Consider the following 16,826-nt stretch of genomic DNA (forward strand, 5'->3'; position numbering starts at 1 on the left):
CAGTACCCTATCAAATAGTGTTGTTAGAGCTCTGAGAGGAGCAGTACCCTATCAAACAGAGGTGTGAAAGATCTCTGACAGGAACAGTACCCTATCAAACAGTGTTGTTAGAGCTCTGAGAGGAGCAGTACCCCATCAAACAGTGTTGTTAGAGCTCTGAGAGGAGCAGTACTCTATCAAACAGTTTTGTTAGAGCTCTGAAGGAGCAGTACCCTATCAAACAGTGTTGTTAGAGCTCTGAGAGGAGCAGTACCCTATCAAACAGTGTTGTTAGAGCTCTGAGAGGAGCAGTACCATATCAAACAGTGTTGTTAGAGCTCTGAGAGGAGCAGTACCCTATCAAACAGTGTTGTTAGAGCTCTGAGAGGAGCAGTACCCCATCAAACAGTGTTGTTAGAGCTCTGAGAGGAGCAGTACCCTATCAAACAGTGTTGTTAGAGCTCTGAGAGGAGCAGTACCCTATCAAACAGTGTTGTTAGAGCTCTGAGAGGAGCAGTACCCTATCAAACAGTGTTGTTAGAGCTCTGAGAGGAGCAGTACCCTATCAAACAATGTTGTTAGACCTCTGAGAGGAGCACTACTCTATCAAATAGTGTTGTTAGAGCTCTGAGAGGAGCAGTACCCTATCAAACAGTGTTGAAAGATCTCTGACAGGAACAGTACCCCATCAAACAGTGTTGTTAGAGCTCTGAGAGAGCAGTACCCTATCAAACAGTGTTGTTAGAGCTCTGAGAGGAGCAGTACCCTATCAAACAGTGTTGTGAAAGATCTCTGACAGGAAGCAGTACCCTATCAAACAGTGTTGTTAGAGCTCTGAGAGGAGCAGTACCCTATCAAACAGTGTTGTTAGAGCTCTGAGAGGAGCAGTACCCTATCAAACAGTGTTGTTAGAGCTCTGAGAGGAGCAGTACCCTATCAAACAGTGTTGTTAGAGCTCTGAGAGGAGCAGTACCCTATCAAACAGTGTTGTTAGAGCACTGAGAGGAGCAGTACCCTATCAAACAGTGTTGTTAGAGCTCTGAGAGGAGCAGTACCCTATCAAACAGTGTTGTTAGAGCTCTGAGAGGAGCAGTACCCTATCAAACAGTGTTGTTAGAGCTCTGAGAGGAGCAGTACCCTATCAAACAGTGTTGTTAGAGCTCTGAGAGGAGCAGTACCCTATCAAACAGTGTTGTTAGAGCTCTGAGAGGAGCAGTACCCTATCAAACAGTGTTGTTAGAGCTCTGAGAGGAGCAGTACCCTATCAAACAGTGTTGTTAGAGCTCTGAGAGGAGCAGTACCCCATCAAACAGTGTTGTTAGAGCTCTGAGAGGAGCAGTACCCCATCAAACAGTGTTGTTAGAGCTCTGAGAGGAGCAGTACCCTATCAAACAGAGTGTGTGAAAGATCTCTGACAGGAACAGTACCCTATCAAACAGAGGTGTGAAAGTCTCTGACAGGAACAGTACCCCATCAAACAGTGTTGTTAGAGCTCTGAGAGGAGCAGTACCCTATCAAACAGTGTTGTTAGAGCTCTGAGAGGAGCAGTACCCCATCAAACAGTGTTGTTAGAGCTCTGAGCGGAGCAGTACCCTATCAAACAGAGGTGTGAAAGATGTCTGACAGGAACAGTACCCTATCAAACAGTGTTTTAGAGCTCTGAGAGGAGCAGTACCCCATCAAACAGTGTTTTTAGGCTCTGAGAGGAGCAGTACCTCTATCAAAAGTGTTTTGTTAGAGCTCTGAAAGGAGCAGTACCCTATCAAACAGTGTTGTTAGAGCTCTGAGAGGAGCAGTACCCTATCAAACAATGTTGTTAGACCTCTGAGAGGAGCACTACTCTATCAAATAGTGTTGTTAGAGCTCTGAGAGGAGCAGTACCCTATCAAACAATGTTGTTAGACCTCTGAGAGGAGCACTACTCTATCAAATAGTGTTGTTAGAGCTCTGAAAGGAGCAGTACCCTATCAAACAGAGGTGTGAAAGATCTCTGACAGGAACAGTACCCCATCAAACAGTGTTGTTAGAGCTCTGAGAGGAGCAGTACCCTATCAAACAGTGTTGTTAGAGCTCTGAAAGGAGCAGTACCCTATCAAACAGAGGTGTGAAAGATCTCTGACAGGAACAGTACCCCATCAAACAGTGTTGTTAGAGCTCTGAGAGGAGCAGTACCCTATCAAACAGTGTTGTTAGAGCTCTGAGAGGAGCAGTACCCTATCAAACAGTGTTGTTAGAGCTCTGAGAGGAGCAGTACCCTATCAAACAGTGTTGTTAGAGCTCTGAGAGGAGCAGTACCCTATCAAACAGTGTTGTTAGAGCTCTGAGAGGAGCAGTACCCTATCAAACAGTGTTGTTAGAGCTCTGAGAGGAGCAGTACCCTATCAAACAGTGTTGTTAGAGCTCTGAGAGGAGCAGTACCCTATCAAACAGTGTTGTTAGAGCTCTGAGAGGAGCAGTACCCTATCAAACAGTGTTGTTAGAGCTCTGAGAGGAGCAGTACCCTATCAAACAGTGTTGTTAGAGCTCTGAGAGGAGCAGTACCTATCAAACAGTGTTGTTAGAGCTCTGAGAGGAGCAGTCATCAAACAGTGTTGTTAGAGCACTGAGAGGAGCAGTACCCTATCAAACAGTGTTGTTAGAGCTCTGAGAGGAGCAGTACCCTATCAAACAGTGTTGTTAGAGCACTGAGAGGAGCAGTACCCTATCAAACAGTGTTGTTAGAGCTCTGAGAGGAGCAGTACCCTATCAAACAGTGTTGTTAGAGCTCTGAGAGGAGCAGTACCCTATCAAACAGTGTTGTTAGAGCTCTGAGAGGAGCAGTACCCTATCAAACAGTGTTGTTAGAGCTCTGAGAGGAGCAGTACCCTATCAAACAGTGTTGTTAGAGCTCTGAGAGGAGCAGTACCCCATCAAACAGTGTTGTTAGAGCTCTGAGAGGAGCAGTACCCCATCAAACAGTGTTGTTAGAGCTCTGAGAGGAGCAGTACCCTATCAAACAGTGTTGTTAGAGCTGAAAGAGTCTCTGACAGGAACAGTACCCTATCAAACAGGTGTGAAAGGTCTCTGACAGGAACAGTACCCCATCAAACAGTGTTGTTAGAGCTCTGAGAGGAGCAGTACCCCATCAAACAGTGTTGTTAGAGCTCTGAGAGGAGCAGTACCCTATCAAACAGAGGTGTGAAAGATGTCTGACAGGAACAGTACCCTATCAAACAGTGTTTTAGAGCTCTGAGAGGAGCAGTACCCTATCAAACAGTGTTGTTAGAGCTCTGAGAGGAGCACAACTCTATCAAAATGTTTTGTTAGAGCTCTGAAAGGAGCAGTACCCTATCAAACAGTGTTGTTAGAGCTCTGAGAGGAGCAGTACCCTATCAAACAGTGTTGTTAGAGCTCTGAGAGGAGCAGTACCCTATCAAACAGTGTTGTTAGAGCTCTGAGAGGAGCAGTACCCTATCAAACAATGTTGTTAGACCTCTGAGAGGAGCACTACTCTATCAAATAGTGTTGTTAGAGCTCTGAAAGGAGCAGTACCCTATCAAACAGAGGTGTGAAAGATCTCTGACAGGAACAGTACCCCATCAAACAGTGTTGTTAGAGCTCTGAGAGGAGCAGTACCCTATCAAACAGTGTTGTTAGAGCTCTGAGAGGAGCAGTACCCTATCAAACAGTGTTGTTAGAGCTCTGAGAGGAGCAGTACCCTATCAAACAGTGTTGTTAGAGCTCTGAGAGGAGCAGTACCCTATCAAACAGAGGTGTGAAAGATCTCTGACAGGAACAGTACCCCATCAAACAGTGTTGTTAGAGCTTTGAGAGGAGCAGTACCCTATCAAACAGTGTTGTTAGAGCTCTGAGAGGAGCAGTACCCTATCAAACAGTGTTGTTAGAGCTCTGAGAGGAGCAGTACCCTATCAAACAGTGTTGTTAGAGCTCTGAGAGGAGCAGTACCCTATCAAACAGTGTTGTTAGAGCTCTGAGAGGAGCAGTACCCTATCAAACAGTGTTGTTAGAGCTCTGAGAGGAGCAGTACCATATCAAACAGTGTTGTTAGAGCTCTGAGAGTAGCAGTACCCTATCAAACAGTGTTGTTAGAGCTCTGAGAGGAGCAGTACCCCATCAAACAGTGTTGTTAGAGCTCTGAGAGGAGCAGTACCCCATCAAACAGTGTTGTTAGAGCTCTGAGAGGAGCAGTACCCTATCAAACAGTGTTGTTAGAGCTCTGAGAGGAGCAGTACCCTATCAAACAGTGTTGTTAGAGCTCTGAGAGGAGCAGTACCCTATCAAACAGTGTTGTTAGAGCTCTGAGAGGAGCAGTACCCTATCAAACAGTGTTGAAAGAGCTCTGAGAGGAACAGTACCCTATCAAACAGAGGTGTGAAAGGTCTCTGACAGGAACAGTACCCATCAAACAGTGTTGTTAGAGCTCTGAGAGGAGCAGTACCCTATCAAACAGTGTTGTTAGAGCTCTGAGAGGAGCAGTACCCTATCAAACAGTGTTGTTAGAGCACTGAGAGGAGCAGTACCCTATCAAACAGTGTTGTTAGAGCTCTGAGAGGAGCAGTACCCTATCAAACAGTGTTGTTAGAGCTCTGAGAGTAGCAGTACCCTATCAAACAGTGTTGTTAGAGCTCTGAGAGGAGCAGTACCCCATCAAACAGTGTTGTTAGAGCTCTGAGAGGAGCAGTACCCCATCAAACAGTGTTGTTAGAGCTCTGAGAGGAGCAGTACCCTATCAAACAGAGGTGTGAAAGATCTCTGACAGGAACAGTACCCTATCAAACAGAGGTGTGAAAGGTCTCTGACAGGAACAGTACCCCATCAAACAGTGTTGTTAGAGCTCTGAGAGGAGCAGTACCCTATCAAACAGTGTTGTTAGAGCTCTGAGAGGAGCAGTACCCCATCAAACAGTGTTGTTAGAGCTCTGAGCGGAGCAGTACCCTATCAAACAGAGGTGTGAAAGATGTCTGACAGGAACAGTACCCTATCAAACAGTGTTTTAGAGCTCTGAGAGGAGCAGTACCCCATCAAACAATATTTTTAGGCCTCTGAGAGGAGCACTACTCTATCAAATCGTTTTGTTAGAGCTATGAAAGGAGCAGTACCCTATCAAACAGTGTTGTTAGAGCTCTGAGAGGAGCAGTACCCTATCAAACAGTGTTTTAGAGCTCTGAGAGGAGCAGTACCCTATCAAACAGTGTTGTTAGAGCTCTGAGAGGAGCAGTACCCCATCAAACAATATTTTTAGGCCTCTGAGAGGAGCACTACTCTATCAAATCGTTTTGTTAGAGCTATGAAAGGAGCAGTACCCTATCAAACAGTGTTGTTAGAGCTCTGAGAGGAGCAGTACCCTATCAAACAGTGTTGTTAGAGCTCTGAGAGGAGCAGTACCTATCAAACAGTGTTGTTAGAGCTCTGAGAGGAGCAGTACCCTATCAAACAGTGTTGTTAGAGCTCTGAGAGGAGCAGTACCCTATCAAACAGTGTTGTTAGAGCTCTGAGAGGAGCAGTACCCTATCAAACAGTGTTGTTAGAGCTCTGAAAGGAGCAGTACCCTATCAAACAGAGGTGTGAAAGATCTCTGACAGGAACAGTACCCCATCAAACAGTGTTGTTAGAGCTCTGAGAGGAGCAGTACCCTATCAAACAGTGTTGTTAGAGCTCTGAGAGGAGCAGTACCCTATCAAACAGTGTTGTTAGAGCTCTGAGAGGAGCAGTACCCTATCAAACAGTGTTGTTAGAGCTCTGAGAGGAGCAGTACCCTATCAAACAGTGTTGTTAGAGCACTGAGAGGAGCAGTACCCTATCAAACAGTGTTGTTAGAGCTCTGAGAGGAGCAGTACCCTATCAAACAGTGTTGTTAGAGCACTGAGAGGAGCAGTACCCTATCAAACAGTGTTGTTAGAGCTCTGAGAGGAGCAGTACCCTATCAAACAGTGTTGTTAGAGCTCTGAGAGGAGCAGTACCCTATCAAACAGTGTTGTTAGAGCTCTGAGAGGAGCAGTACCCTATCAAACAGTGTTGTTAGAGCTCTGAGAGGAGCAGTACCCTATCAAACAATGTTGTTAGACCTCTGAGAGGAGCAGTACCCTATCAAACAGTGTTGTTAGAGCTCTGAGAGGAGCAGTACCCTATCAAACAGTGTTGAAAGAGCTCTGACAGGAAGTACCCCATCAAACAGTGTTGTTAGAGCTCTGAGAGGAGCAGTACCCTATCAAACAGTGTTGTTAGAGCTCTGAGAGGAGCAGTACCCTATCAAACAGTGTTGTTAGAGCTCTGAGAGGAGCAGTACCCTATCAAACAGTGTTGTTAGAGCTCTGAGAGGAGCAGTACCCTATCAAACAGTGTTGTTAGAGCTCTGAGAGGAGCAGTACCCTATCAAACAGTGTTGTTAGAGCTCTGAGAGGAGCAGTACCCTATCAAACAGAGGTGTGAAAGATCTCTGACAGGAACAGTACCCTATCAAACAGAGGTGTGAAAGATCTCTGACAGGAACAGTACCCCATCAAACAGTGTTGTTAGAGCTTTGAGAGGAGCAGTACCCCATCAAACAGTGTTGTTAGAGCTCTGAGAGGAGCAGTACCCTATCAAACAGTGTTGTTAGAGCTCTGAGAGGAGCAGTACCCTATCAAACAGTGTTGTTAGAGCTCTGAGAGGAGCAGTACCCTATCAAACAGTGTTGTTAGAGCTCTGAGAGGAGCAGTACCCTATCAAACAGTGTTGTTAGAGCTCTGAGAGGAGCAGTACCCTATCAAACAGAGGTGTGAAAGATCTCTGACAGGAACAGTACCCCATCAAACAGTGTTGTTAGAGCTCTGAGAGGAGCAGTACCCTATCAAACAGTGTTGTTAGAGCACTGAGAGGAGCAGTACCCTATCAAACAGTGTTGTTAGAGCACTGAGAGGAGCAGTACCCTATCAAACAGTGTTGTTAGAGCTCTGAGAGGAGCAGTACCCTATCAAACAGTGTTGTTAGAGCTCTGAGAGGAGCAGTACCCTATCAAACAGTGTTGTTAGAGCTCTGAGAGGAGCAGTACCCTATCAAACAGTGTTGTTAGAGCTCTGAGAGGAGCAGAACCCTATCAAACAATGTTGTTAGACCTCTGAGAGGAGCACTACTCTATCAAATAGTGTTGTTAGAGCTCTGAGAGGAGCAGTACCCTATCAAACAGTGTTGTGAAAGAGCTCTGACAGGAACAGTACCCCATCAAACAGTGTTGTTAGAGCTCTGAGAGGAGCAGTACCCTATCAAACAGTGTTGTTAGAGCTCTGAGAGGAGCAGTACCATATCAAACAGTGTTGTTAGAGCTCTGAGAGGAGCAGTACCCTATCAAACAGTGTTGTTAGAGCTCTGAGAGGAGCAGTACCCCATCAAACAGTGTTTAGAGCTCTGAGAGGAGCAGTACCCCATCAAACAGTGTTGTTAGAGCTCTGAGAGGAGCAGTACCCTATCAAACAGTGTTGTTAGAGCTCTGAGAGGAGCAGTACCATATCAAACAGTGTTGTTAGAGCTCTGAGAGGAGCAGTACCCCATCAAACAGTGTTGTTAGAGCTCTGAGCGGAGCAGTACCCTATCAAACAGAGGTGTGAAAGATCTCTGACAGGAACAGTACCCTATCAAACAGAGGTTAGAAAGTCTCTGAGAGGAACAGTACCCCATCAAACAGTGTTGTTAGAGCTCTGAGAGGAGCAGTACCCTATCAAACAGTGTTGTTAGAGCTCTGAGAGGAGCAGTACCTATCAAACAGTGTTGTTAGAGCACTGAGAGGAGCAGTACCCTATCAAACAATGTTGTTAGAGCTCTGAGAGGAGCAGTACCCTATCAAACAGTGTTGTTAGAGCTCTGAGAGGAGCAGTACCCCATCAAACAGTGTTGTTAGAGCTCTGAGAGGAGCAGTACCCTATCAAACAGTGTGAAAGATCTCTGACAGGAACAGTACCCCATCAAACAGTGTTGTTAGAGCTCTGAGAGGAGCAGTACCCTATCAAACAGTGTTGTTAGAGCTCTGAAGAGGAGCAGTACCCTATCAAACAGAGGTGAAAGATCTCTGACAGGAACAGTACCCCATCAAACAGTGTTGTTAGAGCTCTGAGAGGAGCAGTACCCTATCAAACAGTGTTGTTAGAGCTCTGAGAGGAGCAGTACCCTATCAAACAGTGTTGTTAGAGCTCTGAGAGGACCATCAAACAGTGTTGTTAGAGCTCTGAGAGGAGCAGTACCCTATCAAACAGTGTTGTTAGAGCACTGAGAGGAGCAGTACCCTATCAAACAGTGTTGTTAGAGCTCTGAGAGGAGCAGTACCCTATCAAACAGTGTTGTTAGAGCTCTGAGAGGAGCAGTACCCTATCAAACAGTGTTGTTAGAGCTCTGAGAGGAGCAGTACCCTATCAAACAGAGGTGTGAAAGATCTCTGACAGGAACAGTACCCCATCAAACAGTGTTGTTAGAGCTCTGAGAGGAGCAGTACCCTATCAAACAGTGTTGTTAGAGCTCTGAGAGGAGCAGTACCATATCAAACAGTGTTGTTAGAGCTCTGAGAGTAGCAGTACCCTATCAAACAGTTTTGTTAGAGCTCTGAGAGGAGCAGTACCCTATCAAACAGTGTTGTTAGAGCTCTGAGAGGAGCAGTACCCTATCAAACAGTGTTGTTAGAGCTCTGAGAGGAGCAGTACCATATCAAACAGTGTTGTTAGAGCTCTGAGAGTAGCAGTACCCTATAAAACAGTGTTGTTAGAGCTCTGAGAGGAGCAGTACCCCATCAAACAGTGTTGTTAGAGCTCTGAGAGGAGCAGTACCCCATCAAACAGTGTTGTTAGAGCTCTGAGAGGAGCAGTACCCTATCAAACAGTGTTGTTAGAGCTCTGAGAGGAGCAGTACCCTATCAAACAGTGTTGTTAGAGCTCTGAGAGGAGCAGTACCCCATCAAACAGTGTTGTTAGAGCTCTGAGAGGAGCAGTACCCTATCAAACAGAGGTGTGAAAGATCTCTGACAGGAACAGTACCCTATCAAACAGAGGTGTGAAAGGTCTCTGACAGGAACAGTACCCCATCAAACAGTGTTGTTAGAGCTCTGAGAGGAGCAGTACCCTATCAAACAGTGTTGTTAGAGCTCTGAGAGGAGCAGTACCCTATCAAACAGTGTTGTTAGAGCTCTGAGAGGAGCAGTACCCTATCAAACAGTGTTGTTAGAGCTCTGAGAGGAGCAGTACCCCATCAAACAGTGTTGTTAGAGCTCTGAGAGGAGCAGTACCCCATCAAACAGTGTTGTTAGAGCTCTGAGAGCAGCAGTACCCTATCAAACAGAGGTGTGAAAGATCTCTGACAGGAACAGTACCCTATCAAACAGAGGTGTGAAAGGTCTCTGACAGGAACAGTACCCCATCAAACAGTGTTGTTAGAGCTCTGAGAGGAGCAGTACCCTATCAAACAGAGGTGTGAAAGATGTCTGACAGGAACAGTACTCTATCAAACAGTGTTTTAGAGCTCTGAGAGGAGCAGTACCCCATCAAACAATATTTTTAGGCCTCTGAGAGGAGCACTACTCTATCAAATCGTTTTGTTAGAGCTATGAAAGGAGCAGTACCCTATCAAACAGTGTTGTTAGAGCTCTGAGAGGAGCACTACTCTATGAAATAGTGTTGTTAGAGCTCTGAGAGGCTCTATGAGTGTTGTTAGAGCTCTGAGAGGAGCAGTACCCTATCAAACAATGTTGTTAGACCTCTGAGAGGAGCACTACTCTATCAAATAGTGTTGTTAGAGCTCTGAAAGGAGCAGTACCCTATCAAACAGAGGTGTGAAAGATCTCTGACAGGAACAGTACCCCATCAAACAGTGTTGTTAGAGCTCTGAGAGGAGCAGTACCCTATCAAACAGTGTTGTTAGAGCTCTGAGAGGAGCAGTACCCTATCAAACAGTGTGTGAAAGATCTCTGACAGGAACAGTACCCCATCAAACAGTGTTGTTAGAGCTCTGAGAGGAGCAGTACCCTATCAAACAGTGTTGTTAGAGCTCTGAGAGGACCATCAAACAGTGTTGTTAGAGCACTGAGAGGAGCAGTACCCTATCAAACAGTGTTGTTAGAGCTCTGAGAGGAGCAGTACCCTATCAAACAGTGTTGTTAGAGCTCTGAGAGGAGCAGTACCCTATCAAACAGTGTTGTTAGAGCTCTGAGAGGAGCAGTACCCTATCAAACAGTGTTGTGAAAGAGCTCTGAGAGGAGCAGTACCCTATCAAACAGTGTTGTTAGAGCTCTGAGAGGTTGTACCTATCAAACAGTGTTTTTAGAGCTCTGAGAGAGCACTACTCTATCAAATCAGTGTTGTTAGAGCTCTGAGAGGAGCAGTACCCTATCAAACAGTGTTGTTAGAGCTCTGAGAGGAGCAGTACCCTATCAAACAATGTTGTTAGACCTCTGAGAGGAGCACTACAGTGTTGTTAGAGCATTGAGAGGAGCAGTACCCTATCAAACAGTGTTGTTAGAGCTCTGAGAGGAGCACTACTCTATCAAAGAGTGTTGTTAGAGCTCTGAGAGGAGCAGTACCCTATCAAACAGAGGTGTGAAAGATCTCTGACAGGAACAGTACCCTATCAAACAGTGTTGTTAGAGCTCTGAGAGGAGCAGTACCCTATCAAACAGTGTTGTTAGAGCTCTGAGAGGAGCAGTACCCTATCAAACAGTGTTGTTAGAGCTCTGAGAGGAGCAGTACCCTATCAAACAGTGTTGTTAGAGCTCTGAGAGGAGCAGTACCCTATCAAACAGTGTTGTTAGAGCTCTGAGAGGAGCAGTACCCTATCAAACAGTGTTGTTAGAGCACTGAGAGGAGCAGTACCCTATCAAACAGTGTTGTTAGAGCTCTGAGAGGAGCAGTACCCTATCAAACAGTGTTGTTAGAGCTCTGAGAGGAGCAGTACCCTATCAAACAGTGTTGTTAGAGCTCTGAGAGGAGCAGTACCCTATCAAACAGTGTTGTTAGAGCTCTGAGAGGAGCAGTACCCTATCAAACAGTGTTGTTAGAGCTCTGAGAGGAGCAGTACCCTATCAAACAGTGTTGTTAGAGCTCTGAGAGGAGCAGTACCCTATCAAACAGAGGTGTGAAAGATCTCTGACAGGAACAGTACCCTATCAAACAGTGTTGTTAGAGCTCTGAGAGGAGCAGTACCCCATCAAACAATATTTTTAGAGCTCTGAGAGGAGCAGTACCCTATCAAACAGTGTTGTTAGAGCTCTGAGAGGAGCAGTACCTATCAAACAGTGTTGTTAGAGCTCTGAGAGGAGCAGTACCCTATCAAACAGTGTTGTTAGAGCTCTGAGAGGAGCAGTACCCTATCAAACAGTGTTGTTAGAGCTCTGAGAGGAGCAGTACCCTATCAAACAGTGTTGTTAGAGCTCTGAGAGGAGCACTACTCTATCAAATAGTGTTGTTAGAGCTCTGAGAGGAGCAGTACCCTATCAAACAGTGTGTGAAAGATCTCTGACAGGAACAGTACCCCATCAAACAGTGTTGTTAGAGCTCTGAGAGGAGCAGTACCCTATCAAACAGTGTTGTTAGAGCTCTGAGAGGAGCAGTACCCTATCAAACAGAGGTGTGAAAGATCTCTGACAGGAACAGTACCCCATCAAACAGTGTTGTTAGAGCTCTGAGAGGAGCAGTACCCTATCAAACAGTGTTGTTAGAGCTCTGAGAGGAGCAGTACCCCATCAAACAGTGTTGTTAGAGCTCTGAGAGGAGCAGTAACCTATCAAACAGTGTTGTTAGAGCTCTGAGAGGAGCAGTACCCTATCAAACAGTGTTGTTAGAGCACTGAGAGGAGCAGTACCCTATCAAACAGTGTTGTTAGAGCTCTGAGAGGAGCAGTACCCTATCAAACAGTGTTGTTAGAGCTCTGAGAGGAGCAGTACCCTATCAAACAGTGTTGTTAGAGCTCTGAGAGGAGCAGTACCCTATCAAACAGAGGTGTGAAAGATCTCTGACAGGAACAGTACCCCATCAAACAGTGTTGTTAGAGCTCTGAGAGGAGCAGTACCCTATCAAACAGTGTTGTTAGAGCTCTGAGAGGAGCAGTACCCTATCAAACAGTGTTGAAAGATCTCTGAGAGGAACAGTACCCTATCAAACAGTGTTGTTAGAGCTCTGAGAGGAGCAGTACCCTATCAAACAGTGTGTGAAAGAGCTCTGAGAGGAACAGTACCCCATCAAACAGTGTTGTTAGAGCTCTGAGAGGAGCAGTACCCTATCAAACAGTGTTGTTAGAGCTCTGAGAGGAGCAGTACCCCATCAAACAGTGTTGTTAGAGCGGAGCAGTACCCTATCAAACAGAGGTGTGAAAGATGTCTGACAGGAACAGTACCCTATCAAACAGTGTTGTTAGAGCTCTGAGAGGAGCAGTACCCCATCAAACAATATTGTTAGGCCTCTGAGAGGAGCACTACTCTATCAAATAGTGTTGTTAGAGCTCTGAGAGGAGCAGTACCCTATCAAACAGTGTTGTTAGAGCTCTGAGAGGAGCAGTACCCTATCAAACAATGTTGTTAGACCTCTGAGAGGAGCACTACTCTATCAAATAGTGTTGTTAGAGCTCTGAGAGGAGCAGTACCCTATCAAACAATGTTGTTAGACCTCTGAGAGGAGCACTACCTATCAAACAGTGTTGTTAGAAGGAGCAGTACCCTATCAAACAGAGGTTGAAAGATCTCTGACAGGAACAGTACCCCATCAAACAGTGTTGTTAGAGCTCTGAGAGGAGCAGTACCCTATCAAACAGTGTTGTTAGAGCTCTGAGAGGAGCAGTACCCTATCAAACAGAGGTGTGAAAGATCTCTGACAGGAACAGTACCCCATCAAACAGTGTTGTTAGAGCTCTGAGAGGAGCAGTACCCTATCAAACAGTGTTGTTAGAGCTCTGAGAGGAGCAGTACCCCATCAAACAGTGTTGTTAGAGCACTGAGAGGAGCAGTACCTATCAAACAGTGTTGTTAGAGCTCTGAGAGGAGCAGTACCCTATCAAACAGTGTTGTTAGAGCTCTGAGAGGAGCAGTACCCTATCAAACAGTGTTGTTAGAGCTCTGAGAGGAGCAGTACCCTATCAAACAGTGTTGTTAGAGCACTGAGAGGAGCAGTACCCTATCAAACAGTGTTGTTAGAGCTCTGAGAGGAGCAGTACCCTATCAAACAGTTGTGAAAGAGCTCTGAGAGGAGCAGTACCCCATCAAACAGTGTTGTTAGAGCTCTGAGAGGAGCAGTACCCTATCAAACAGTGTTGTTAGAGCTCTGAGAGGAGCAGCCCTATCAAACAGAGGTGTGAAAGGAGCAGTACCCTATCAAACAGTGTTGTTAGAGCTCTGAGAGGAGCAGTACCCTATCAAACAGAGGTGTGAAAGATCTCTGACAGGAACAGTACCCCATCAAACAGTGTTGTTAGAGCTCTGAGAGGAGCAGTACCCTATCAAACAGTGTTGTTAGAGCTCTGAGAGGAGCAGTACCCTATCAAACAGTGTTGTTAGAGCTCTGAGAGGAGCAGTACCCTATCAAACAGAGGTGTGAAAGATGTCTGACAGGAACAGTACCCTATCAAACAGTGTTGTTAGAGCTCTGAGAGGAGCAGTACCCCATCAAACAATATTTTTAGGCCTCTGAGAGAGCACTCTATCAAACAGTTTTGTTAGAGCTATGAAAGGAGCAGTACCCTATCAAACAGTGTTGTTAGAGCTCTGAGAGGAGCAGTACCCTATCAAACAGTGTTGTTAGAGCTCTGAGAGGAGCAGTACTCTATCAAACAGTGTTGTTAGAGCTCTGAGAGGAGCAGTACCCTATCAAACAATGTTGTTAGACCTCTGAGAGGAGCACTACTCTATCAAATAGTGTTGTTAGAGCTCTGAAAGGAGCAGTACCCTATCAAACAGTGTTGTGAAAGATCTCTGAGGAACAGTACCCCATCAAACAGTGTTGTTAGAGCTCTGAGAGGAGCAGTACCCTATCAAACAGTGTTGTTAGAGCTCTGAAAGGAGCAGTACCCTATCAAACAGAGGTGTGAAAGATCTCTGAGAGGAGCAGTACCCCATCAAACAGTGTTGTTAGAGCTCTGAGAGGAGCAGTACCCTATCAAACAGTGTTGTTAGAGCTCTGAGAGGAGCAGTACCCCATCAAACAGTGTTGTTAGAGCTCTGAGAGGAGCAGTACCCTATCAAACAGTGTTGTTAGAGCTCTGAGAGGAGCAGTACCCTATCAAACAGTGTTGTTAGAGCTCTGAGAGGAGCAGTACCCTATCAAACAGTGTTGTTAGAGCTCTGAGAGGAGCAGTACCCTATCAAACAGTGTTGTTAGAGCTCTGAGAGGAGCAGTACCCTATCAAACAGTGTGTGAAAGATCTCTGACAGGAACAGTACCCCATCAAACAGTGTTGTTAGAGCTCTGAGAGGAGCAGTACCCTATCAAACAGTGTTGTTAGAGCTCTGAGAGGAGCAGTACCCTATCAAACAGTGTTGTTAGAGCTCTGAGAGGAGCAGTACCCTATCAAACAGTGTTGTTAGAGCTCTGAGAGGAGCAGTACCCTATCAAACAGTGTTGTTAGAGCTCTGAGAGGAGCAGTACCCTATCAAACAGTGTGTGAAAGATCTCTGACAGGAACAGTACCCTATCAAACAGTGTTGTGAAAGTCTCTGAGAGGAACAGTACCCCATCAAACAGTGTTGTTAGAGCTCTGAGAGGAGCAGTACCCTATCAAACAGTGTTGTTAGAGCTCTGAGAGGAGCAGTACCCTATCAAACAGTGTTGTTAGAGCTCTGAGAGGAGCAGTACCCTATCAAACAGAGGTGTGAAAGATCTCTGACAGGAACAGTACCCTATCAAACAGTGTTTTAGAGCTCTGAGAGGAGCAGTACCCCATCAAACAATATTTTTAGGCTCTGAGAGGAGCACTACCTATCAAACAGTTTTGTTAGAGCTCTGAGAGGAGCAGTACCCTATCAAACAGTGTTGTTAGAGCTCTGAGAGGAGCAGTACCCTATCAAACAATGTTGTTAGAGCTCTGAGAGGAGCACTACCCTATCAAACAGTGTTGTTAGAGCTCTGAGAGGAGCAGTACCCTATCAAACAGAGGTTGTGAAAGATCTCTGAGAGGAACAGTACCCCATCAAACAGTGTTGTTAGAGCAAAGCAGTACCCTATCAAACAGTGTTGTTAGAGCTCTGAGAGGAGCAGTACCCTATCAAACAGTGTTGTTAGAGCTCTGAGAGGAGCAGTACTCTATCAAACAGTGTTGTTAGAGCTCTGAGAGGAGCAGTACCCTATCAAACAGTGTTGTTAGAGCTCTGAGAGGAGAACTACCCCATCAAACAGTGTTGTTAGAGCTCTGAGACTAGCAGTACCCTATCAAACAGTGTTGTTAGAGCTCTGAAAGGAGCAGTACCCTATCAAACAGAGGTGTGAAAGATCTCTGACAGGAACAGTACCCCATCAAACAGTGTTGTTAGAGCTCTGAGAGGAGCAGTACCCTATCAAACAGTGTTGTTAGAGCTCTGAGAGGAGCAGTACCCCATCAAACAGTGTTGTTAGAGCACTGAGAGGAGCAGTAACCTATCAAACAGTGTTGTTAGAGCTCTGAGAGGAGCAGTACCCTATCAAACAGTGTTGTTAGAGCACTGAGAGGAGCAGTACCCTATCAAACAGTGTTGTTAGAGCTCTGAGAGGAGCAGTACCCTATCAAACAGTGTTGTTAGAGCACTGAGAGGAGCAGTACCCTATTAAACAGTGTTGTTAGAGCTCTGAGAGGAGCAGTACCCTATCAAACAGTGTTGTTAGAGCTCTGAGAGTAGCAGTACCCTATCAAACAGTGTTGTTAGAGCTCTGAGAGGAGCAGTACCCCATCAAACAGTGTTGTTAGAGCTCTGAGAGGAGCAGTACCCCATCAAACAGTGTTGTTAGAGCACTGAGAGGAGCAGTAACCTATCAAACAGTGTTGTTAGAGCTCTGAGAGGAGCAGTACCCTATCAAACAGTGTTGTTAGAGCTCTGAGAGGAGCAGTACCCTATCAAACAGTGTTGTTAGAGCTCTGAGAGGAGCAGTACCCTATCAAACAGTGTTGTTAGAGCTCTGAGAGGAGCAGTACCCTATCAAACAGTGTTGTTAGAGCTCTGAGAGGAGCAGTTCCCTATCAAACAGTGTTGTTAGAGCTCTGAGAGGAGCAGTACCCTATCAAACAGTGTTGTTAGAGCTCTGAGAGGAGCAGTACCCTATCAAACAGTGTTGTTAGAGCTCTGAGAGGAGCAGTACCCCATCAAACAGTGTTGTTAGAGCTCTGAGAGGAGCAGTACCCTATCAAACAGAGGTGTGAAAGATCTCTGACAGGAACAGTACCCTATCAAACAGAGGTGTGAAAGGTCTCTGACAGGAACAGTACCCCATCAAACAGTGTTGTTAGAGCTCTGAGAGGAGCAGTACCCTATCAAACAGTGTTGTTAGAGCTCTGAGAGGAGCAGTACCCTATCAAACAGTGTTGTTAGAGCTCTGAGAGGAGCAGTACCCTATCAAACAGAGGTGTGAAAGATCTCTGACAGGAACAGTACCCTATCAAACAGTGTTGTTAGAGCTCTGAGAGGAGCAGTACCCCATCAAACAATGTTTTAGAGCTCTGAGAGGAGCAGTACCTATCAAACAGTTTTGTTAGAGCTCTATGAAAGGAGCAGTACCCTATCAAACAGTGTTGTTAGAGCTCTGAGAGGAGCAGTACCCTATCAAACAATGTTGTTAGACCTCTGAGAGGAGCACTACTCTATCAAATAGTGTTGTTAGAGCTCTGAGAGGAGCAGTACCCTATCAAACAATGTTGTTAGACCTCTGAGAGGAGCAGTACCCTAT

Source organism: Oncorhynchus nerka, linkage group LG27 (assembly GCF_034236695.1).
Source record: "Oncorhynchus nerka isolate Pitt River linkage group LG27, Oner_Uvic_2.0, whole genome shotgun sequence".
NCBI lineage: Eukaryota > Metazoa > Chordata > Actinopteri > Salmoniformes > Salmonidae > Oncorhynchus > Oncorhynchus nerka.